The sequence below is a fragment of the Cnephaeus nilssonii genome (assembly GCF_951640355.1).
Source record: "Cnephaeus nilssonii genome assembly, chromosome: 20".
Classification (NCBI taxonomy): domain Eukaryota; kingdom Metazoa; phylum Chordata; class Mammalia; order Chiroptera; family Vespertilionidae; genus Cnephaeus; species Cnephaeus nilssonii.
Genome location: NC_137091.1, coordinates 5,166,199 through 5,190,091, shown reverse-complemented (window position 1 = coordinate 5,190,091; position 23,893 = coordinate 5,166,199).

The window sequence follows — 23,893 nt, the reverse complement described above, 5'->3', positions numbered from 1 at the left end:
CCCACTCCCTACTCCTCTCGTACCTCCAAATCTGGGGCTGTTCCTGCCCGACCAGGACTGCTAATACATGCCGTGGCCTCGTTCATAGACCAGGGCCCACTCCTTAATCTCCCTCCGCAGGTGCCCGGCGAGGATGAAGTGCCGATGCAGGAGGTATCTGTAAGTCGGCCTCTCTGCTGACACAGTGAGCGGGCAGGGGGCAGCTCCCCCCTCCCCCCTCCCCCGCTCCCCCAGCGCTTTGTCCTAGTTTTTATTTGAGATACATATCTTCTCGGCCCATCTTTGATTTTACTACTTTTTTTTTGGTAGGGACACACCTATAGAGAACGATTTCTCTGTTAAAAGAATAAAAAAAAGCCCAGCCGGTGTGGTTCGGTGGTTAAGCATCAACCTATGAACCAGGAGGTCACGGTCCCATTCCCGGTCAGGGCACATGTCTGGGTGGCGGGCTCCATCCCCAGTGTGGGGCGTGGAGGAGGCAGCCAATCCATGACTCTCTCACCATGGCTGTTTCTCTCTCTCCCTCTCCCTTCCGCTCTGACATCAATACAAAATGTTTAAACAAGAGGGGCTCACTTAGAACGGGGGACAGGGAGCTGGTGATGCTGAGCCTTGGGATGAGACGCAGCGTGCCCGACACCCACCTGCGCATCGACCTGGAATCTGCTCTGTTCAGCCAGGTGGGACTCTTGGCATCCCCTGGCTGCTTGGGGGAGGACCCCTGTACTCCACTGTGTCTCCAAGACTATAGATACGTCTAGGCCCGTGGTCGGCAAACTCATTAGTCAACAGAGCCAAATACCAACAGCACAACGATGGAAATTTCTTTTGAGAGCCAAATTTTTTAAACTTAAACTTCTTCTAACGCCACTTCTTCAAAATAGACTCGCCCAGGCCGTGGTATTTTGTGGAAGAGCCACACTCCAGGGGCCAAAGAGCCGCATGTGGCTCGCGAGCCTCGGTTTGCCGACCACTGGTCTAGGGGATGAAGTTGCCACGTTCAGGAAAATGCGTGGAGGTCCGGAAACATCACAGAACAGAAGGAGGCCAGAGTGAGCATCAAGGTCAACGTGCAGCCAGCAAGTAAACTGCATTGACTCTCTCCGCCCCAGGACAAAAACTCGGTGTGTGCCGCTCGGGCCGCAGGGCCACGGGCAACACGGGCCCTGTCCTGCTTGTTGGTGGCCACAGCTCTCTCCTGGCCGAGAGCTCGGGTCCAGTTGCATGTGAGCCCGAGATTACACACAGAACTCGTTGCTTCCCGCGTGCACACGTCCACAGGACTCTCCCGACGGCAGCCATTTCTTCTCCCTTTTCTTCAGGTGCCTCTTTTAAAACATCACTTTGCAGCTTGGGTTGAACAATGCTTGGCTTGGAATCGTCGGACGCCTCGATCCTCAGCGAAGGTTTGAAAACGTGGAGGCTGTGCCTGTTGGAAATGTTTCCCCTGCCAGGCCCGAGGAGGACTCTGTGCGGGTCCGAGCCCCTTGGAGCAGCCCCTTCCTCTCCTCGTGAAGAAGTCACCTGTTACAGTGTTCCTTATGAAGCAGGGAATGGCTGGAATCTCTCTCTGCAGGGACTTCCATTTCTCTGGAATATTCAACCTAATTAGCCGCTCCTGCTGGTCAGACTCAGGGAGATAGCCAGGGGCGATCTGAACCCACTAAAAAAATGCTGACAGCCTTTTAACTAAATCATTAGCGAATATTTGGATGCTTAAAATATCCCCTTGGTCACGTAAAGAAAACAGAGATGAAGATATTTACCTGAACAAATAAAGAAAATAGTGGCGAGGAAGTTTCTAAACTCAGTATCTGCAGATGGCTAGGGATATTTCAAATTAGTGGACATGCACGGACTATGACCCGATTCCACCCGGTTGTTACTCCTGGCCCGGAGAGGTCCCCAACATGCAGACCGAACTTGGCCAGTGGCCTGATAAGTGGTATTTCTCACCCAACTAATGAGATCTCAAAGTCTTCCATAATTTTTAAAGACTGGAATATTTATAATGATTCATACGATGCTAGATTAAGATGACTTTAACCATCTAAAAACTTACGAAACAAGATTAGTATACTTTAGGGTAAACATCACACAAGACAATTTTGGTTCGTTTACTTTCTGGTTATTGATGGTTCTTATTATGCCCAAGTTCTCTTTAAAAGCTATTATACCGACTACTGAGAAACTCATTGTTTTTAGATAGGGAACTAATGGGAAAGCCAAAATTAGTAATCAATTGATATGATTGAAATTAAACCCTCCCCAAGCCCTACTGGCATGACTCAGTGGTTGAGCATTGACCTATGAACCAGGAGGTCACGGTTCTATTCCCAGTCAAGGCATGTGCCCGGGTTTCGAGCTCCATCCCCAGTGTGGGGTGTGCAGGAGGCAGCCGATCGGTGATTCTCTCTCAATCATTGATGTTTCTATCTCTCTCTCCCTCTCTCTTCCTCTCTGAAATTAATAAAAGTATATTTAAAAAAATTAACCCCCGCCCCCTCAAAAATTAGTGTAATTGCACCTAGAAAGTTCGAGTTACCGTAGGCATTTCAGGGCGGAATATTTCCTCTCAAATGTTTTGTCTTGGGGTGTGTGTGTGTGTGTTTTAAGCGGACAGGCTGATGTTTGCACTGTCCTGGGCCCAGCAAACACAAACCTGAGTCTCCCCTGCTCATCACGCGTGTGCGGATTTTAATCCGGGGTCAGGCAGGGAGCCTCAGGGACCGGGGCGGTTGCTTTGACAAGCGTTAACCAGCTGGCCGGGCCACGGAAGCCAATGTTTTCACTCCGTGCCCCGGGAGAGCCAGGGAAGATAACTCCGCATCAGGTAGTCGCTTAAGTGGAACGCGTGGTGTAAGGTTACCCGTCTTTTCCTTTTAGTGCCGGAGGGCAAAGAGCATTGTTCCTGCCGCCTCCAGCGGAAAGCAGGTTAAGAGGGTTGACACCGAGCTGTCAGCGCAGTTCCTGCTCAGCACTTGCCGCCCTCTGACTCAGGGCCCGGCTGCCACTTCGGGGTTTGGAGCCGCTCAGAAAACTGCATGTAGATGCCTGTGGGCGGGGGGGAGTGGCATTGATGAATCATCGTAGGGGGAAGATGAAATACATCTTTGTTTCTCGGAGCCCAATAATACCCAGTGCCTGCAATGCGAATGCGTTAATTACAGAGACTTCAGGCGAAACCACAGCCTGCGGAGGGTAGGTGTGTTTCACCCGGCACATGAACAATACCTTCCGAGCAGGTGCCACAAAGTACGCCACTCCAGGGATGTTAACGGAACTCAAGGACCACAATTTGCCAGCACCCCGCAGCGTGTGAGCAGGCCGTGCACGATTCACGTGATACAATGTAACTTAACAAGTGATACAATGTAACTGATCAAGTGATACAATGAAACTGATCAAGAAGACGCCATTTCCCCGGGGCACCTAACACACACCCTCGGAAGAATCCCCTGCACAACCTTTTACTAAAATGCCTTTTTGGATGTTGGGCAGAAATGGAGTCCCTTTGAGTCTTCTTGTTCTTTTCTGCAGTCAAGCTTTTAAATATGGCTTGAGCCACGGTGGACTGTTTTGGGGAGATAGGGTGGTGTGAGGGTTAAGAGGTTGGGTTCTGGAATCTAAGCTCCCTCGGGTCTGTGATCCTGGCATAGTCCTGGACCTGTTTCCTTACTTGCAAAATGGGAGTGATGCTGTTTCCTGACTTTAAGGATCCAATGAGATAATATACAGGAGCTGTTCGGTCTAGAGCATGGCCCTTAGCAAGTGCTCAGTAAACACTGGCATTTCAAATATTATTTTCCAGGTATACAGGAGGGAGACGGGGCATCTTTTAACAGAAGGAGGGCAAACATTTCTCCCTGTTTGCCTGCATCGCTATGCAGGAGAGTCTGAAAGAAGTCCGGAGGCTTTGACAGTAAGAACTTGGAAATACTGGTGTATCACTTTAACCCTATACCAGAGGCTGATGCATGAAATGCGTGCATGGGTAGGGTCCCTAGGCCTGGCTGGCAATCAGGGCTGGTCTGTGGGGCGACCCACAAGGCAACCGGCAAGGCGATTGGGGAGGGGCTCCCGCTGGCGCCCGCCTTGGCTGGCCTGGAGCCTGCGGGCTGGGGGGCAACTCCTGTGTTGAGCGTCTGCCCCCTGGTTGTCAGTACACGTCATAGCGACCAGTCATTCCACCTTTTGGTCGATTTGCATATTAGGCTTTTATTATATAGGGTAATTTCGCATTTTTGTTTTAACTTATTCCTCGGGGGCATATGTTGATCTTACGTGGTTGTGCTGCTCCGAGCAGTACCAGTGTACATTTCCCCCTCTTTCCCATGTAGGCGACCAAATCGCTTGTGACATATACCAACTGCTGTAATGAATGTGTGAGTCACAAAGTTGGCTGGACTTTTATGCAATGAATTCGTCATATTGGGAAAAAAATTAAAAAGCAGTTGCAAGATCGTTGGCTCCAATTCATACTTTTACCAACAACAACACTAACGCTCAGAGAGGGGAAGGGCGAGCTCACACTAGTGTGATTTTGTGGCAGAAGGAAGACGAGGCCCAGAGTCCTGGTCTCCAGAGAAATACCCCCTCGCCGTGTGCCTGGCGGGGTCTGAGCGCGGGGTACATACGAGCTGCGTGTGGTCAGGGAGCGGGAGTGCTGAGTCCAGACCCTTCTAGCTGGTAACTGGGATGACTGCTAACTTCACATTTTACTAACGTCTTTAGATGCATTATTTTTTTAAAAATATATTTTATTGATTGTTTACAGAGAGGAAGGGAGAGGGATAGAGAGCTAGAAACATGGATGAGAGAGAAACATCTATCAGCTGCCTCCTGCACACCCTCTACTGGGGATGTGCCTGCAACCAAGGTACATGCCCCTGACTGGAATCGAACCCGGGACCCTTCAGTCCACAGGCCGACACTCTATCCACTGAGCCAAACCGGTCAGGGCAGATGGTTTATTGTTTGAAAAGCTCCTTTGTACCTGTACTTGACTTCAGATGACGGGTGGGTGTTTGGATGCGTGTGCCTGTCACCCTACGGGCGTACCTCAAGCTGGACTCACACGTGGACAGAGGGCAGGCCTTTGCACGGGCATTGGAGAGTCTTCTTGCAAAGCACCTGGCTGGCCATTCTGCGGGCAGGGTCGCTCTTACGGGGTAAGGTAGCGGCTCACGAAGAAGCGCCTGACGGGGACTGACAGGGCTTAGAGAAGAACGCATTTCCCACAGGTTTGTTTGTCACCTCTGCTGGCTGTGGCCACACCAACCAAGGACTTGAGGAAGTGAAACGAATACATGCAAGCGGCACAGGCAGATGTTTCTAAACGTGGTACATCTCCCAAGAGCAGAGCCAGGGAACAGAATTCCAACACTGGACCGCGGGCGGGCTCCTTGGAGCGGGTCAACACCGGACCGGAGGGCTCATGGAGGCCTTGAGCATCGCTGAGTTTGGAAGATTTCACTGAAGAGGGCCCGAGCTCACGGGGGACCCTGGGTGGGCGTGGCCTTCCGCACGCACCATGTCACGTGCAAGAACACAAACCATGTGCAGGAAACCCCGTTACAGTTGCCACCCACGGCCATGCATCGCATATGGGGGAAGCGAGGCACAAGACCCTGAGCAAATCAAGGTCATCGCTAAGTCTCGTTACATCCCCCGAAGAGGCATTGAGATGAAGTAACTAAACGGAGCCTTCAACAGCTTCCTGTCTCAGACGTGTCTGAGTGTACGGACGGACCCTCGAGGAGGTTCAGCAGCCGAACCGTGCCAGAGCCTGGGGAGCCTTCTGTGGAATTCTCTCCAACTCTCTCCACCTCCGGGGATGGAGTCAATGGCTCCAGGCAGTGGGGTGCCTTCAAGCGGGAGCATGAGGTGGAGGCAAAGACTGTTTCCTCATAAGCCTCTGTTTTGTTTTTGGGTGTTTTTTTGTTTTATTTTGTTTTGTTTTTTATCTCAAAAGAAAGTCTTTCTTGGAAAAGCTAGACTTCTTATATTGGTCCGTTTCTAGCTCCAAGGAAGGCAGGCAGCGAGGAGACTGACAAGGAGACAGGGACTGGCCATCAGGACCGGACACAATCACGTTTCATTCCCTCCGGCCGGACCCAGACAAAGAAAGGGTGCTGCCCAGAAGAAAGTGGAGGGGCCATCCTGCTGGGATGGGACTCGCCACGTTGGCCTTCTCAGTGTCTTTACGCCCCGGTCAGAGGAAGGCGGGCCGAGGCCGTGGCTGCAGGCAGAGGCAGAAAAGATCTCCTTGAAGGTTAACGGCCCGTGATGATGGGTGCTTTCCATGGACCAACATGATAACATCCTCAACGCCCTCCCGGAAGACAAACAAAACCCAGCCCGCCTTCCCGCCCTCTCCTCGCCGACAGCGGCCCCAAGGGAGGGTGGGTTGGGTTTCCCCATCCCCTTGCTATCCATCCTGGGCAGGCGTTTAATCTCCGACTCACAGCCCAACGTGCGCGCCTCTGCGGGGCTCGGCACCGAGTCTCAACGATGGACTTGGTTTTGGGGGAGAGAACAGAAGCTCCCAAAGGTTTTGTGAGTTTGGCAAACGCTGACTTTCCTAAAAAGGCCTGAGGACCGAGGTTTCAGCGTGCAACCCCTCCTGTGCCTGCTCTTAAAATCTAACCTTATTGTTTTCTATTTATGTTACTGACATTAATTATTATGTGATAATTATGTCATATTAATTATTTAAAATTGGATAATGTTGAAAGGAAAAAAGTCACGCAGAGATAACTACCATGATTACTTTCATATTTTTATCCATTTTCTTTCCTGGACATTTAGATTTCCATGTGGATATATTTAAGAATGGGACTAAGTTATACCCTACAGTCCTTCTATTCTGGATTACCACTGAACATCATCTTGAGATAATTATCGCAGTTTCACAAAATATTCCTAGCAAGCTTGATATTTAATGGGCGATTAGAATTTCATTTTTTAAATGACCACATTTAAAAATCTCTTTCCTACTCCTTCCCACTGCTCTGACTTTGCTTCTTTGTCTCCATTGACCCTTGCCTGCTTCTTCTTCTACAAAACACAGATTTTAAGACAGAATTCTGGTTTGCAATGAACCCGCACAAATGCTGCCTTCTCTCTCACAAACAGCCAGCCAGTTCCGCTGCCAGACCCAGCGTGGCTGGGACGGCACGCACCGAGCGCTCCCGGGTCCTGCCTGCCAGCCTCGTACGCAAGTGGGTTAGGGTTAGGGGACTAGTTCTGGCCAATGGACTGTGCGCAAGAGTGACCCGAGTCACGTCCAGGACAAGAAAATGACCGCCTGGGGCACCTCTCTCTCCCGTGTGCAGACCCTGGGAGACAGGGGTGCCCAAGCAGGACAGGATCCCGCCCGGGAGGCATCCCGAATCGCAGGCTCGTCCTGACCCACCCCAGGCTGTGCTCCTTCTCCCAGACCTCTCCCTGCACAGCTACCTTCTCCACCTCCCTCAACAAGGCAGCTCACCCACATCCACCCTGGGCTCACCACGGCACCTCGCACTGGGGGGAACCCCGGCTCCTTGGTCAGAGGAAGGGAAAGGGATGCATCTGAGTTCCGGGAAACCTCCCCGGTCAGGTCAGGGTGTTTCCAAGTCCCGGTGCTCCAAGTGAGGGCAGAGAGGATGGAGCCGATAGATTGATGGTTGGGACATACTAGTACGTGGATGAGAGATTAACGCGTCACATTTTGGCACGTAACTCAGACGCTCAATCACTGACCAATCTTGCTACAGTCAACTCATTTCTATTTGCAGGTTTTTGTGGGTAACTTTTCTCAGCACTCATATCAATACAAGTTGGGACAGAATGGCTTTTGAGCCCTGTCTCATGCTAGCGGTAAGTATAAGACATCTGAGGGGGAAATAGCCCCATTAGCCTCCCAAGAGATGCATTTCTAATAAACGTTAGTTTTTTTATGTCTCATCGTTATTCAGTAGACTTGGTAATGTGCTTATGTTGTAATTAATTGTATGTTAGTAATACATAGTTTATTATAATCAATTGTGTTATTAATGTATTTCTTATTGTAATCAATTATGTATTATTGTAATCGATTGTGTGGTACAATTCCTAATTATTCATTCAGAAGATAATTACTAGTTAGAGGGTTTATGGTCATAGGAATTTAAAAAATTCTGAGTTTTACACACATTTTTGATGCAGAGAATTATGTTAGAATAGTCAGTAAAAGGCCTTCCATCATTAAATTCTATCACATTAGGATATAAACCTGTAGGGAAGTGAAATGGAAAGTGCATGAAATTATGAGTTAAAAGGTAGAAAAGTGTGATAGATGAAGGTTTGTTTTATAGTGTCAACATTTACAATAAGCAGAAATGACATTTTTGGGGTAACTACTTACACTTAGGTTGAAAAACTGTAGATGTCAACTTAAAAATGGGGGAAGGAGCCCAATATTTCAAAATCTTGGTAAGGTGAACAAGAGAAGAAAGTCTGGAAATCACTTAAGCTCCCACTGTTTGTTTAACCATTCGGGAAACAGCTTTTTAAAAAAATTGTGTGTGTGTGTGTGTGTGTGTTTATATACATACATATATATATATATATATATATATATATATATATATATATATATATATATTTCAGAGAGGAAGGGAGAGGGAGAGAGAAACAGCAATGATGAAAGAGAATCATTGTTGATTGGCTGCCTCTTGCATGCCCCCCCCCCCACCCACTGGGGTTCGGGCCACAACCTGGGCCAGTACCCTGACTGGGAATCGAAACGGTGACCTCTTGGTTCCTGGGTCAAAGCTCAACCACTGAGCCACGCCCGGCTGGGCGATGCTTCTTGGCTTTTGCAACAGAACGCTCTTCTCCGGCCTCTTAGCTCCATCAATCCAGGCACCGATTTTTCACTTTCCTAACAAGCCGAGACCTTCCCCTGCTTCCCACACATCCCTGTTTGGCCTAAAGATCCCTGCTACCACCACTTCCAGCTGGTCACGGCCCCAGAGACCCGGGGGGAGGGCTCTGAGGCTGTGTGAGGCTGTGTGTGGCTGCAGAGAGGTCGGGGAGAGGGTGACAGCCATGCAGGCCACACGCTGGCCGCCCATACCCACGGCCGTGCGCCCACATGCTTCACTGCCATCGTAGTTACAGACTTGCTCCTGAAAGCAGGGTTTCGGGTGGTGTCCAGGCAGGCCTGTAGTTTGAGGTCGCCAAGGGTAACGCTAGATCTGGTCTGTCCTAGCATTCGGCCCTGCGCCCCTGTCATTTTGACATCTCTCTCCCGGCCCCCGGGGCTACAGCGCTGTCTAAACCAGGGTTTTGTCATCCCTAAAACAGCCTGCTGAGCTGAAAGAATTACAGTACTGGGTCCAAATGCGCCAGAAGATGCCCCATGATTTATGTGCGATAAAAACAGAGGCTCCTAGAATAGCCTGCTGGAAATTAGAGATGGCTGGTGACTAACAGGTCATTGGGGTGGGGGTTGGGGGGGAGCATTAAATGCCTGGTCTTTTTTACAGACTTTGTCTGAGCAGTCCCTATTTTACAAAGGATTCCAGTCACACGGATGGGGAACGTGGAGTCGCCGCTTCTGCCCGGGCCTGTTTGGAAGCACGGAGCGTGGGCTAGCCGGCTCGCGCCTCGCTTTTCGTCCCCACAACGCTGTGGAAAGCATCACCAGGTCATTTTGCTGCAATCACCACCACAGTGGCATGAAAATGTAAATGTTTACCCGGAAGGTGGCTCACCAAAGCTGGAAGCAATCATGGCGTCTCAAAACAAAGGGTGGGGTTAAACAAGCGTTTGCACACTTGTGGCATACAATACCGGGCCATCCCTAAACACGATGTAGAAAATAATACTGGATAGAAACGGAAATGAAACATAAAATAAAATTAAAAAGAAATCAAATATAAAAAGAAAGAGGTAGATGCAAATTCATCCATTTTAGATCGTGGCCTCAGGAAAGTCTCCAGAGACAAAAGCGGGCTACGAATGAGCGTGCCTGCGCCCCGGATTCTGTTAGAGAGCGCGTATTTATTGTTCAAGTTAGAAATGCGATGCATCACCATTCCTAGGGCCGAACGGTGGCTTAGGGGGCGTCTGACTGTCCTGCTGCCGGGACCTGCAGGTTCTAATGCATGTACACTGAACACGAAGTGCTTTTTCTAAACAGGAAACAAAAACGTGATTTCAACAAGCAATGAACCTTAGCCCCTCTTCCCCCTTTACTTTGAAGAGCGGTCAAGCCCCAAGAGGTCATTCAAAGACAGCCTCAGAGACAGGAGCTTTCCAGTCAACATGTACCCCCTGCTCCCCGAGGCTCAAGCTCGCTGACAACGCCTCCGAGGCATTTTGGGGGGTTGGATGGCAAAGGCCCGGGTGGGTCCTGCCTGCTTCAGCAAAGGTGTGTGTGAACCCTGCCCTGCACACAGTCGGGCCCTGGCCGGCCGGTTCGTCCTCACCGGAGTAACTGATCCCCAGGCGCAGACCAGGTCACGCGCTGTCCCCAGACGCTCCCCGATGCAGGCCTGCGTCCCTCAGCTGCCTGCAAACCCAACCCCTCACTCCCCAGACAGAGATGGCGGCAGCTTCCCCTCTAAAGTGACCCCCTGGGATTGCAGATCTCTGCCTGTGTTCCCCTAAGCTTTGTTTACCTGCCTTCGCACAAAGGCTCCCAAAGCCACTGCAGGAAGGTGTGTCTGGCGGGAGCCTGGTCCCAGGAGCCCTGTGCTGAGTGTAATTGAGTGTAATGGGACTCACTGGCCCTGCCTGCACCCCTCCCCACCCCGCCCCGCCCCGGCCCCTTTCAAAACCCAACTGATGACAAGGTAAAGGTTACTGAGCTAGAAAAACAAACGCGCCGTGGCCCCTGCCTTCCGACTGACAGCCTGGAGCGCACTGGGAGCAACTGTTTTTGTTTCTCGACATTTCCCCGAGCCTCATTGGGAAGAGGCTGTTTCCCCTGGCCACGCCGGAGAGGGGATTACTGACAATCTAGACCTGGCGATCAGCTTTCTTTTCCGTCCTGAACCGGACGAAACCATTCCCCACGTATCAGCGTTTCCAGCAGGAGTCTGTGGTGCCTGCCACTGCGCCAGAAAGACAGACTCCCCAGAGCTGACCCTGAGCTGCGTCCTCTCCCCATCACACTCCAGCCGAGGGTACTGGCGGCTGCTGATTGCGAGGGGCGGCCGGCTGGCAGAGACCAGGGCTGTCGGAAGGTTCTGTCTCTGGGCAGGAACCGGGGAGCCAACACCATCACCCCTCTCCTTGTATATTGATTTCAGAGAAGAAGGGAGAGTGGGAGAGAGAGAGAAACATCAATGATGAGAGAGAACCATGGATTGGCTGCCTCCTGCATGCCCCACACTAGGGATTGAGGCCCCAATCCGGGCAGGTGCCCTGACCAGGAATCGAACCGTGACCTCCTGGCTGAACCAGTGAGCCACGCCGCCCGGGCTCCGTTGAGTTTTTCATGGTGAGGCTGCGTAGCGAGCTGGGCCCAGTGGGCCTGCAGCCAGCTTCCGAAGTTGGAAATCAATCGGCTGAAGAAAGCAAGCTGGATTGGCATCATTCACGGGACGGTCCTCAGGGAGAGGAACCGGAAGTTACTTTTACTTGGTAGCTACTCCAAGCCGCCTCCATCGCCAGAGAAGCACAGTGCTCCCTGCTCTCTGCGTGCCGACCAGCCGAGTTTTAGATTTACTTCACCTCCAGGCCTGTCTGCGGGGTCCTCGGCCTCACATAATTGTTAAAAGAAGACGTGCCTGGCCGGCGTGCTCAGTGGATGAACATCAGCCTATGAACCAGGAGGTCATGGTTCGATTCCCTGTCAGGGCACATGCCCAGGTTGCAGGCTCGATCCCCAGTGTGGGGCGTGCAGGAGGCAGCCGATCAATGATTCTCTCTCATCATTGATGTTTCTCTCCCTCTCTCCCCCTTCCTCTCAGAAATCAATAAAAATATATATTAAAAAAAAAAAGAAGACACGAGAGAACCTCCTAACACGCCCACTAGCACTCAGAGATGCAGAGAACAGGACAGGCCTGGCCTTGGCTCCCTGGCTGCTCGCTGTGGAAACAATCTGTGTGTTTTTAACGAGCAATGACATCATAATGCATTTGCTGCCATGACATCATCAAGCATTTGCTGCCATCACTGCAGCCACTTGAGCTTGCGTCCTACTTGCTCAGATCTGCATCAAACTTGAGGTTCGAGCGGGGACGTTTCTACACAAAAGCGCCCCGGCTCCTGGTGGTGGAAATGGCCCACGGGACAGGCTCCGACGATCTCATCGCGACCATCTTGTCACGGGGCCAAGCCTCCGTCTTCTCGGAATGCTCCGTTCTTGCCAGAGGGCCAGGGTGCTGTAAACGCTTTAAGAACCTTATATTTTAACAATGCCGCCCAGCAAAAACGGCTCGCTTTTAATGGCCATCTGTATAAAGTCTCTTTTTATTTAGGAAAATCTATTTTAAATTAAATATCATAAGCCCACGAGCCATGGCAAACAATATTTTCGACCATATGCTCCGAATTAATGCGCCAAACATTGCAACCTCTATTTTCTTAGTCGAACGCTGCCCCGCCCTGATGTGGGCACGGTGAACCCCGAGGCTGGGAGGGGAGGAGTTTCCAATCAGGCACCAAGGACAGGATCACGGCAAGGGGTCCCCCCAAACCTGCCTTCTGAATGATCTCAGCACGGAGCCACTTCCCTCTAAGGAAGGAACTGCCCTCACCCTCTTTCCACCTCCTAGAAACCTCACGGCGGAGTCCCAGCCACGCTGGCCACACGGCCGACACTTTGGAAAGTGGCTGGAATCCCTTTCATCTGTTCCGGCCACCCTGGTGGTGACATGGTTTGGAAGCACATTCTTGTCATCAGGTGCTGGGCAGACATGGAAACTCCGTGTTAATGTCCTAGTGCCGGCCACTCCACCCATGCCCTGGGCTACCATGCCCGTCCCCCATGTCTCCCACAGCTCCCCCACGCCTCCCACACAGTTCCCCCATGCCTCCCACAGCTCCCCACACCTCCCATAGCTCCCCACGCCTCCCACAGCTCCCCCACGCCTCCCACAGCTCCCCCATGTCTACTACAGCTCCCCCATAACTCTCACAGCTCCCCCATGCCTCCTACATCCCCCCATACCTTCTACAGCTCCCCCATACCTGCTATAGCTCCCCCATGCCTTCCACAGCTCCCTCATCCCTTCTGCATCTCCCTCAAGAAAGACAGTCAAAGAACAGCCCAGCTACCCTGGGAGGACGGGACCCCTGGGGACCAAGCACGCTGTGAGCAGCACTTGACTAAGGGGGGGAATTGAGAGGATTCACTGGGGCTGGTTTCATGGGCCTTGCAGGTGCCTGGCTCCTGAGCATAGATGCTGGGTCCTTCCCTGGTCACGGGGCTTGCGCTCACTCGGCTGGCCCCTCTCCCACAGGGACGGTGGTTCTGGGAGCTGGTTCAGGGTGTGGAGTAGCTGTCTGCGTGGAGACTGAAAGTCACCCAGTCTGAGCTTCGATTTTCTTTGTTCTTACTTCCCATCCTCTCCCTCCAACAATGTCTGTCTTTTGTCCCTTTCTCCCTCGTTTCCTTTCTTTCTTCCCTCCTATTTTTTTTGTCGCTGTCTAGGCAACCTTGAACATGACAACAGTTATGCTTACTGTCTAGGATTGTTGATGAGTGTGAATACCTAGGGGGATTCGTTATTACTTTATACCTACCAAGTGCTATCCCATTGACAAGTATCACCGTCAGATCTTACAAAGAGGCCTGGGTGTCATCACCCCGTTAGAGAGGAGGATCGTGTGTTCCGAGGGAGGGTCCCGGGAATGCCGGAGACTCCACCTCTCCCAGCGGTCGGTTCCGGACCCCTGCGTGTGCGGGGCTCCTACGCCTTAACGATGGTCCTAGCCCACGGCTGGGGCTCCTTCTGTGGTAAAGTGAGCTTTATGGCTCCATAACGTTACCGGGTCTTTCCGGCCGGGCTGGTTATTCATCCGTGGGTTTCTCCCTTATCATGCTCCCTGCGCTCTGCTCTCTGGGTGATAAATCTGCTACCGCGGCCACACAACGGATGTGTCGGGAGGATGCGCTTTGGAGAAAGTCAGGCTGGGTCAGGCTCCAGGTCAGCATTCAACAGTGGTCCCTGAGTCTCAATTTTATTTTTCCTTAAATGGCGCATGCGTGTGTGTGCGTGTGCATATGCGTGTGTGTGCATGTGTGTGTGTGCGTTCCTTCTCTAAATCGCTTTGCATGTGGGGTCTTTCCTCTCTTGTGAATTGTGTAGGATACTAAGCAGCTCCTGCTGCCCATGTGTGGTGTGAGTGTGGGGAAGACTGACTTGGTTTTGTCTTGTTGTTATTATGCCCTAGGGTTCCACTCTTTTTTTAGGAAGCCAGCAGCAGGTCACACGCTGGTTGGATGCTGCTGATGCCCGTGAACAGGTGAGAGACTGGACTCCGGGACACAGTTTCCTGCAGGAGCCACGTCCTGCAGCCGAGCTGGTGCAGCTCTCCCGTGACGGCGCACCAGCGGGGCTTGTGAAGGTGCAGATGCTGACGCAGCAGGCCTCTCTGGGGGCTCCCGTGGGTCTGTACCGCCAAGTGGAAGGCCCACAGGGAGGGTCCACGGGCCACGGTTTGGGGGGTGGGGCCCTACACACCGGCCATCCGCCACGTAGGATGTCGCCCGTGAGGAAGTGCACCAGGCTCTGATTTGGGCAAAAAGTGACCCCGACATACCAGGTAGAGGGGCAAGGCCTGGTGAAGAGTTGTCAGATTTCCATCAGGGCTACAGGGCGTCCGCGCCATGGCTCACTGCCCACGGTGGCACCCTTCTCCCAAGATCCCTCTGGGCAACAGGAGTCCTCAAAGCCAGGAAGCTGGGGAGGCTGGGATGGCGGACACCCCCTCCCCGCAAGGCAGCTGTCCTCAAGACTCACTCACTGGTGACTCAACAGCCCAGGCCCGGTGCAGGGACTGAGGGTGGGACCCCCTTGGGGCTGTTGCCCTCCAGAGCTCCCCTGGGATCCGGCGGATGCGCGGCTCAGCTTTGCTCGGCGTCATGCTCTGCCCTCTTCTGCCGTCCTCACCGCCTTAGCTGTCAGGCCCTGTGAGAACTGGGCATGGAGGCTGCAGTAACCCGCCTCCCCGAGAACACCCGTCTCCGACGCGGCTCCCAGAGACCTGGACCTGGCCACCCGCTGTTTCCCTGGCCACGCCCTGTCTTCCCCTCCGCTAAGCGCCCACCCAGCTCCCTGCAGGGAGCAGAGACTCAGTTTACTTCATTTTATTATTTTTAAAAATACAGTCTTATTAATTTCAGAGAGGAAGGGAGAGGGAGAGTGAGAGAAACATCAATGATGAGAGCGAATCATGGATCGGCTGCCTTCCGCACACCGCACACCTCCCACTGGGGATGGAGCTCGCAACCGGGGCATGTGCCCTGACCGGGAATCAAACCGTGAACTCCTGGTTCACAGGTCGACGCTCAACCACTTAGCCACACCGGCCAGGCCATTCGGTCTGCTTTATCCACCCCTGTCTTCTCAGCACGAAGCCCAGGACCCAGCAGGCGCTCAGGGAAGATGCGCTGAGTAAGTGACGGATGAAGAATCTGGTTTTACCAGTTAATAATGCGGATTTTTTTTTCAATAGATAGAGTTACACATATGTTGATATATATGCGATTTGATATGTATGCTATTTTGTTGTATTAACAGAAAGCTTCAGAACTTCATATGTCAAGTTTTCTGAAGGTGTTAACATCATAGATACATTTACGTTTAAAAATGTCGAATTTTGTGCCAGAAAAAGAGCATTTGCGGAAAGTGTTAATTCATTATTTTATTTTGAAGAAAAGTGCTGCTGAAAGTTATCGTATAATTCAGGAAGCTTATGGTGAACATGCTCCATCTCAAGATACTTGTGAACGCTGGTTTAAACGCTTTAAAAGTGATGATTTCGATGTGAAAGACAAATAACATCCAGGTCAACCGAAAAAGTTTGAAGACCAACAATGACAAGCATTATTAGGTGAAGATGTGTGTCAAGCTCAAAAACAACTTGCAGAAAGATTAAACCTTGCTCAGCAAACAATTTCCAATCATTTACAAGCAATGGGAAAGATTTTAAAGGAAGGAAAATGGGTGCCACATTAACTGAACGAAAGACAAATGGAAAACCGAAAAGTCATCAGTAAAATGTTGCTTCAACGGCACGAAAGAAAGTCTTTTTTGCATCGAATTGTGACTGGCAACGAAAAGTGGATTTATTTTGAAAATCCGAAATGCACAAAATCATGGGTTGATCAGGGTCAACTATCAACATCAACTGCAAGGCCAAATCGCTTAAGTAAGAAGACAATGCTCTGCGTTTGGTGGGATCAGGAAGGTGTGGTGTATTATGAGCTTCTAAAACCAGGTGAAACGGTTAATACTGATCGATACCTACAACAAATAATCAATTTGAACCATGCTTTGATTGTAAAATGACCAGAATGGGCCAGAAGACACGGCAAAGTAATTCTGCTTCATGATGACGCACCATCACACACTTCAAAACCAGTTAAAGACACGTTAAAAGATCTTGCCTGGGAAGTATTAACCCACCCATGGTATTCATCAGACCTTGCTCCTTCAGATGACCACTTGTTCCTACCGAAGGCACACTGCACTTCAAAACGTACGAAGAAGTGGAAAATTGGGTCTGTGAATGGTTTGCCTCAAAACAAGAAAAGTTCTATTGGGACAGTACCCACAAATTACCTCAAGATGGGGGGAAATGTGTAGCTAGTGATGGACATTACTTTGAATAAAGCACTTTTGATGTTTCTCTTGAAATCATCGTGTTTCCTTTTATTACAAAATCCGCATTAGTAACCGGTACAGCTATCCGCAGTCACGGCCGCTCAGTATGAACATCGGTTACAATCCACTCCGTCGACCCGACCCCACAGCGGGGTCCACTGGGCTGTATTAGGGACCTGCATGCCCCCCTTTCCACGAAGTACACGTTTGCCTCCCTGACGTTTAGCCTTATGACATGCAAACCCGTAACAAGCCGGGGGGTGGGGTGGGATGTCAGATCGCGCCCCACATCACGCCCCCTTCAGTATCTGATCACACAAAGTCCTCACAGAATATGATTCATGAGACGCAGCCAGTCACACTCTGACACTCTTCCCAGCCAAACACATATTTTAGGCTCCCCCCGTCCCTTTCAACAAACAAGCTGTTTGGAACGTGATTTCCAGGGCGACGCCTGTTGCCATAGGAATGACATTAAATGAAAAGAACAGAAAATATAGAGGGTGATAAACTGCATCCTTGGATGACACACTTGACTTGGGAGCCTGTGTTCCGACGCGGCCGCAGCGCCAGGATTTTTATGAAAGACGAAATTAAAATGTAGCGCTCTCCAGCTGTAACTGACAAGGGATTGTGCGGCGGGCTGTTAACACGGCGCTCCCTCTATTTATTGTTTGTCACTTTGCTGGCCCCGACAGAGGTCTCTCCCTGCTGTAAATCACACCATTAAATCTGCCAGGAGCAAGGGGGCCGCCGGGAAGGGGAGGCAGGGAGCGTGGTGTTGAATCTCGGAGTCTGAGACGTGCTGGGCCGGCTAGCCTGCCCTCCGAGGGGCCCTCCCTCTTGGAGCCGGCGCTGTCCCAAGCGTCAGATTGTTGGCGTTTTAACCCCTGCAAAGAGAAAAACAACATCCACCCCCCAAACCCCAAAGCGTGGGCTTTACCTCCGTCGGGTTTCCGGTTGCTCTTAAGGCGGCTTTTGGGAAAGAGGCTCAGGAACGGGTTCCCAGCCCCGTGCTGGGCTATGCTCTTCTGGGTGCAAGATCTCCGATGCCCCGGGGTGCCCCGTGGGCCCTGCCCCGTGGCCGGTGCCCAGCCTGGGCCCGCTTCTGTGAGCCTGGGTTTCCGGAGCCTCTTCCCCACACCAGCCGAGACTTGCTTGGTCTTGAACCCGGGAATTGATACATCCTCCTGACACCTGCAGCTGCCGACCGCAGTGAGCTGTGTCCACCTGGTGGCCGGACACGACCCCCAGCGGCGGGTCCTGCCTCTCCGGCTCACTGGGCCTCAGAGGACCTGACCTCCTGACCTGTCCCAGCCCTTCTTTTCAGAGGTTAGTGTCGTGGGGCACCAGTTAGGAGCTGGCCAGTCTGGGTGGGGCAAGCGTGGAAAGGCACGTTAAGATCTGAGAGGGGCCTGGCCAGTGTGGCTCAGTGGTTGAGCGTTGACCCATGAACCAGGAGGTCAGGGTTCAATTCTCAGTCGGGACATATGCCCGGGTTGCAGGCTCAATCCCCAGTGTGGGCGTGCAGGAGGCAGCCGATCCATGATTCTCTCTCATCATTGATGTTGCTCTCTCTCTCTCCCTCTCCTCTCTGAAATCGATAACAATATATTTTTTAAAAAAGATCTGAGCGCGAATCCCGGCTCCAGTGCAAGGAGGTGTGTGATTTTTGCAAGCTGATAAACCCCTGTGGGCCTTGGTTTCCTCGTCTGTTTAGAAAAAGGGGATGTTGGATTTCAATGACCTCTAAGTTGCCTCTGGTTCCAATTTTAAGTAAAATGAAGGGAGCCTAGATGGGGCATGTTCCCGCCTCTGGGAAAGGCTCGCCTAGAAGATCCAGCAAGCATGTCAATCAGGGGCGAGCCTCAATGCAGAGCTATCGGGAACGTGCCATCCTCTCGGAGAAAAGGAAGAGGGAAAAACACCACCTGCAGCGTCTAATCGTGGGAGTGGGAGCCGGCATTCGATCACTGGTGTGGAGTGGGAACAGGGTTTCCAGGACTCATCAAATATGGCAGAGCTCCCTGAGCAGGCTCAACTGCGATGTCTGCATTTCTGTTTATAAACACGATGGGTGTTTTGGGTCACAGAGTTCAACGGTCAGACAGCTCTCGTCTGCGCACTCATGGGCCGTATCTTTCTCCGGAAACCCTCTATGCTCAGAACCACCTCCAGAATGTTTGAAGATCTCCTCACACGAAAACCAAGCAGCGGGCTCTGGTGCGTTCTGAAGGCGTACGACCGTTGTGTGGGCCTGTTATTGTGGGAAGGCCGCGCACGCAGGCTTCAGGGCCAGCAGCCTGTGTACTGAGTTTGCAATAATCCTGTAATTACAGATGGGGGGAAGTAACGTTGCCTGTGAGCTGGGAAGAGTCTGGCCAGTGAACCATTCCTTTCTGTCACGGACTCCGTGTTCTACACCAGCCCCCCTCCCCGCCTCGCCTTAGAAGTGCTCGGAGACGCTCTTTTTAGATGCTCTTGTACAAGAAGAGGCAGAGAGCAAGGTTCCGGGTTTATGTTTGGAGTTGAGGCCCTGGGTCTGGTTCTGCAGCTAACGCTGACTTGGTACTTTTTTCAATGGAGCTCATCAGTGCTGCTCAAGAGACCCGGTTCTAGAAACTGCTGTGGCTGAAGTTTATGGTCCCACCATCTACGTGCTGTGTGACTTCGGGGGACTCATTTGACCTCTCTGAGCTTTATTTCTCTCATCTGTAAAGTAACAGTTGCTAAGAGTCAATGAAATAAAGCATGCTAATCCTAATTTATTACACCGTAGGGGTATAAAGAAGCTTAAGTATTATTACTTAACTAGGGTCCTCTGGCCTGGCCTGCACCCTCTCACAATCTGGGACCCCTCAAGGGATGTCAGTGAGCCGGTTTTGGCCCAGTCCCCACAGGCCAGGCCAAGGGACCCCATGGGTGCACGAATCTGTGCACCAGGCCTCTAGTATGCATATAAGATCTTTGGTTAATCTCTCCCTGCATCCTCCCCCCTCTTCCTTCTGAGAGTCATCAGGCTGTTTTATGTTTCCATGCCTGTGGTTTCTGCTCCTGCATTGAGCGTCTGCGCCCTGGTGGTCAGTGCGTGTCATAGCTACTGGATGGTTGGCCGGTTGCTTAGGCTTTTATATATATAGACTAGTGGCCCAGTGCATAAAATTCGTGCAAGAAGGGGGGGGGGTTCCCTCAGCCCAGCCTGCACCCTCTCCAATCAGGGACCCCTTGTGGGATGGGATCAGGCCTAAACTGGCAGTCGGACATCCCTGTCACAATCTGGGACTGCTGACTCCTAACTGCTCACCTGCCTGCCTGCCTGATTGCCCCCAACTGCTCTCCCCCTGCCGGCCTGATCTTGCCCCCAACTGCCTCTGCCTGCCTGATCACCCCTAACTCCCCTCCCCTGCTGGCCTGATCTCGCCACCAATTGCCCTCCCCTGCTAGTCAATTTGGTTCTGATTGGTCGGTTTCTATGCCAGTCAGTGTCAAAAGCTCTGTCTCCTAGGCAGCCATTGGCTCCTCACAGTTCACCCAGATTTGGTTCTGATTGGTTAATTTCTATGCCAGTCAGCATCTCTGGGCCTGTCTCCGGGCCTGATCAGAGAGGTGGGGCTGATCAGCAGCCCCTGGGGAGGCCCGGAGAGAAAGAGAGAGGCAATGGCTGATAAACAGCTGCCACAGAGGCTGCAGATCAGACCCTGCCTCTCTCTCCGGGTCTCTCTCCAGGCCTGATCCACAGCCCCCTTGGCAGTCAGTGCTGGGTCGCTGAGGACTGACTGACTTCCGGTGTTCAGTCGAGCCTTTGGTCAGTTGTTACAGACCCTGGGTTTTCATATATTAGATTCTAAAAATGTCACAAACTTTGATTTGTCCCACCTATAAAAAAGAAATAATATATATGCTGTCATTATCGTAAGACTGATATTAAATCAACTGTGATAACAGCACTGTAAGCCATTTGAGATTTCTCAAGTAGAGCTAAAAAGTAGTGATTATCTTAATTTTTATCTCGTCCTGTGTCCCAAACCAGAAATTCTTCAAGTGAACTAGAAGGACAGCTTTGAAAAAAATCACCAGATCACTTAAATTTTTTTGGAACCTCATTTCAAAGGATTAAGAATAAAAAATAAACTGCATCTAACACCCATGGCACTGGTCAGTTAACAAAAGCCTGGGCCTATGGCCTTTTCCCCTGCCAACTGTACACAGTCTTATGTCAAAAATGAAGTAGGATCTTGTATGTTAAGAATGGAAAGTGTTGTTTGAGCTTAGGTCCCTGCAGTGGGAGAATATGGGGCACAGGACATTTCCAATCCTCATGCAAATTAAAATTGTTAATATTCTCCCAAGCTCAAAATAACTCTATCAAGGAAGATGATCTAAGTCTATTTCAAAGTATTGAAGTATTTATTAAAAAAAAAAAAAATATATATATATATATATATAGAGAGAGAGAGAGAGAGAGAACTGAGTGTGGCTAATAGCAAGCCACGCTCTGCCACAATCTCAAATAGCTGCTCTGTTCATAAAGCTATCATTTTCAAGACATTTCGTGATATTCAGAGTATCAGCCTTCCTTCCCACCAGGGCCTCCAGATGTTTTCTCCCCAAGCTGTCAATGATTCCTCCCCCCGATGGGCGGGCCCGTGTCACTGTTCACACACGTCGGTGTTATGAATGCACGCCCTAGCCCTTCCTGCCCGTCCTTCCCCATCATTTTGACGCCCCTCCTTGAGCAGCACACCTCACAACAACACCTACTCGTTGCAGAGTACCTGCAGGTGCTACCTTTACACACATTTCATGCTACTTCATGGGAACATTGGGACGAGCCTACAAAGTAAATGTCAGTCACACTTCCCAATGAGGAACTGTGCACGGAGAAGGCACACCAAACGGCTGAGGCCACAGAAGGAAGAACACACAGAAATGGCAAGTGAGCCTCAAACTTCCGCGTTCCAACCTATTTCTACTCTGCCTGGCTTCCTCCTGGCCTCTGCTCTCTTTTCTTTTTCACTGCCAATTGCCTCTCCTCTCAACAGCTCCCTGCCTCTGCTCAGCATCTTTTTCACCTGCCTCAAGTGAAACAGCTACCGAGAACCTTGCGGTTCAATCCCGCCCCCCGCGCCCCCCCCGCCCCCCCACGGAGGCAACATGTCCTGCTGTTTCACAGGAAGCGCGGCCAGGCATTCCTGTGAGCTCCCCCCTCGCCGCCTGCACGGGACTCAGCTCTCCAGGCGTCCGGAGCGTTCCCGCTGTCAGAGTTAATAGCATTCAACGAGTTCATATCCTGTGCCTGGCACTCTGCCAAATGTTTTCCTTCAATTATCTGGATTGATCCTGAAAACCATTCTGTGGGGGCAGCCACCGTTATCACCCCCATTTCACAGGTGGATAAACGGAGGCTGAAGGAGAGCATCTCGCCCAAGGAGACCCAGCCTATCAGGCACAAGCTAATGTTGGAATTCAGGCCTTCCGCCATCTTCAACGTTGCTGTTATTCACGGTTTTGAAATTCTGCGTGGGGTGGGGGGTCATCTCCGGGCAGAAGGATGATCCCCGGGCAGTGAGTCCAGCCCTGTGTTGGCAGGCCTAACCCTAGGGCCGTTTCTCTCCCTTGTTTTTCTCCCAAAGCGCTTCGAACACATGCTTCCTGATCAGGCCTGTTGTTGGCATGTGCAAGTGAATGCTCAAATTTGTGCAAAATGCTTTTTATGGAAAACTGTTTTCTGTCTGGTCTAATTTTCGATAATTCTCAGCGGCGTGTTGAAACTGGATCGGTACCTCACCTGCGTTTATTTTCTTTTCCCAGGCAATTCTGAAAGGGGTGTCAAAGATCTTTTATTTTTTTTAATGTTAATCTTCAAAATTCTTCTGGGGCATATAATCCTGAAGTCAGCTTAACTGCAACCAATACCGATTTTTTTTTTTTAAAGCAAACAAAAATAACCAGAAAAAAAAAATGATTTACCAGTGGGAAGAAATCCTTTTCTGCTGATCTCTTTTATATATAAGCATTTTTTTTTTTTTTGATATTTTGCTTTTAGTCACATGAAGTTCTGCGAGTGAAGTTTGGAAGGGATGGAGGTTTGCCTTCCACGTGAGGAAATTAGGGGAGCCCCGGGCCATCCTTACAATCTGCAATGTCATTTGAAGTGTGTTGTCTTTTCAGGGCTTGTGCTTAAAGAAGCCACCCACAGGGCCACACTCGAAAGGGTGTCTAAATATCAGAGAAAACCTAATGACTTAATTTCTTAAAAAAAAATGAGAAGGAAACAGGAGCTGTCAAATGAGCACATTAATAAATCAGCTTTCAAATGATCACATTTTAACGGGGGCTTGAAAGCGGGGTAACTCCTGGCAGCAACGTGCCAGAGATATTCTCACGGATTTGAACCGGCCCGGGGACACAATTGTGGGTGCTCTACGTAGTATTGTGGGTGCTCTACGTAGGTTCTGCCTTCCTGGTGCCGAGGACGTGAACTCCATGAGATCTATAACTCAAGCATCTCTGTTACCTGCATTCTTCATCAAGTTTGATTTAAAAGCAAACAGGCCCTAACCGGTTTGGCTCAGTGGATAGAGCGTCGGCCTTCAGACTGAAGGGTCCCGGGTTCGATTCCGGTCAAGGGCATGTACCTTGGTTGCAGACACATCCCTAGTGGGGGGCGTGCAGGAGGCAGCTGATTGATGTTTCTCTCTCATCGATATTTCTAACTCTCTATCCCTCTCCCTTCCTCTCTGTAAAAAACCGATAAAATATATTTAAAAAATAATAAAAGCAAACAGAAGCCTTGACAATAGCCACTTAAGAATCTCCCATGGCCGTTTTGCTTTCAGACTGACCCAGAATCCAGACTGACATGTCAAGATTTGTATTCCTTTAAGGTTTAATGCTCTGACTTAAGCAGAATTAGCGAAAGGTGGACGGACAGCTGCTCTGAAACACGTCAAAGGAAAAGAACACCGAGCGGGCATTTCTTTCTTTCTTTCTTTTCTTTTTTTTGTCAGAAAAACCTCCCCTACCAGAAAAGGACGCCACACCTGTTACCCCGCACGTGGCACTTCCTGGGCTCACCG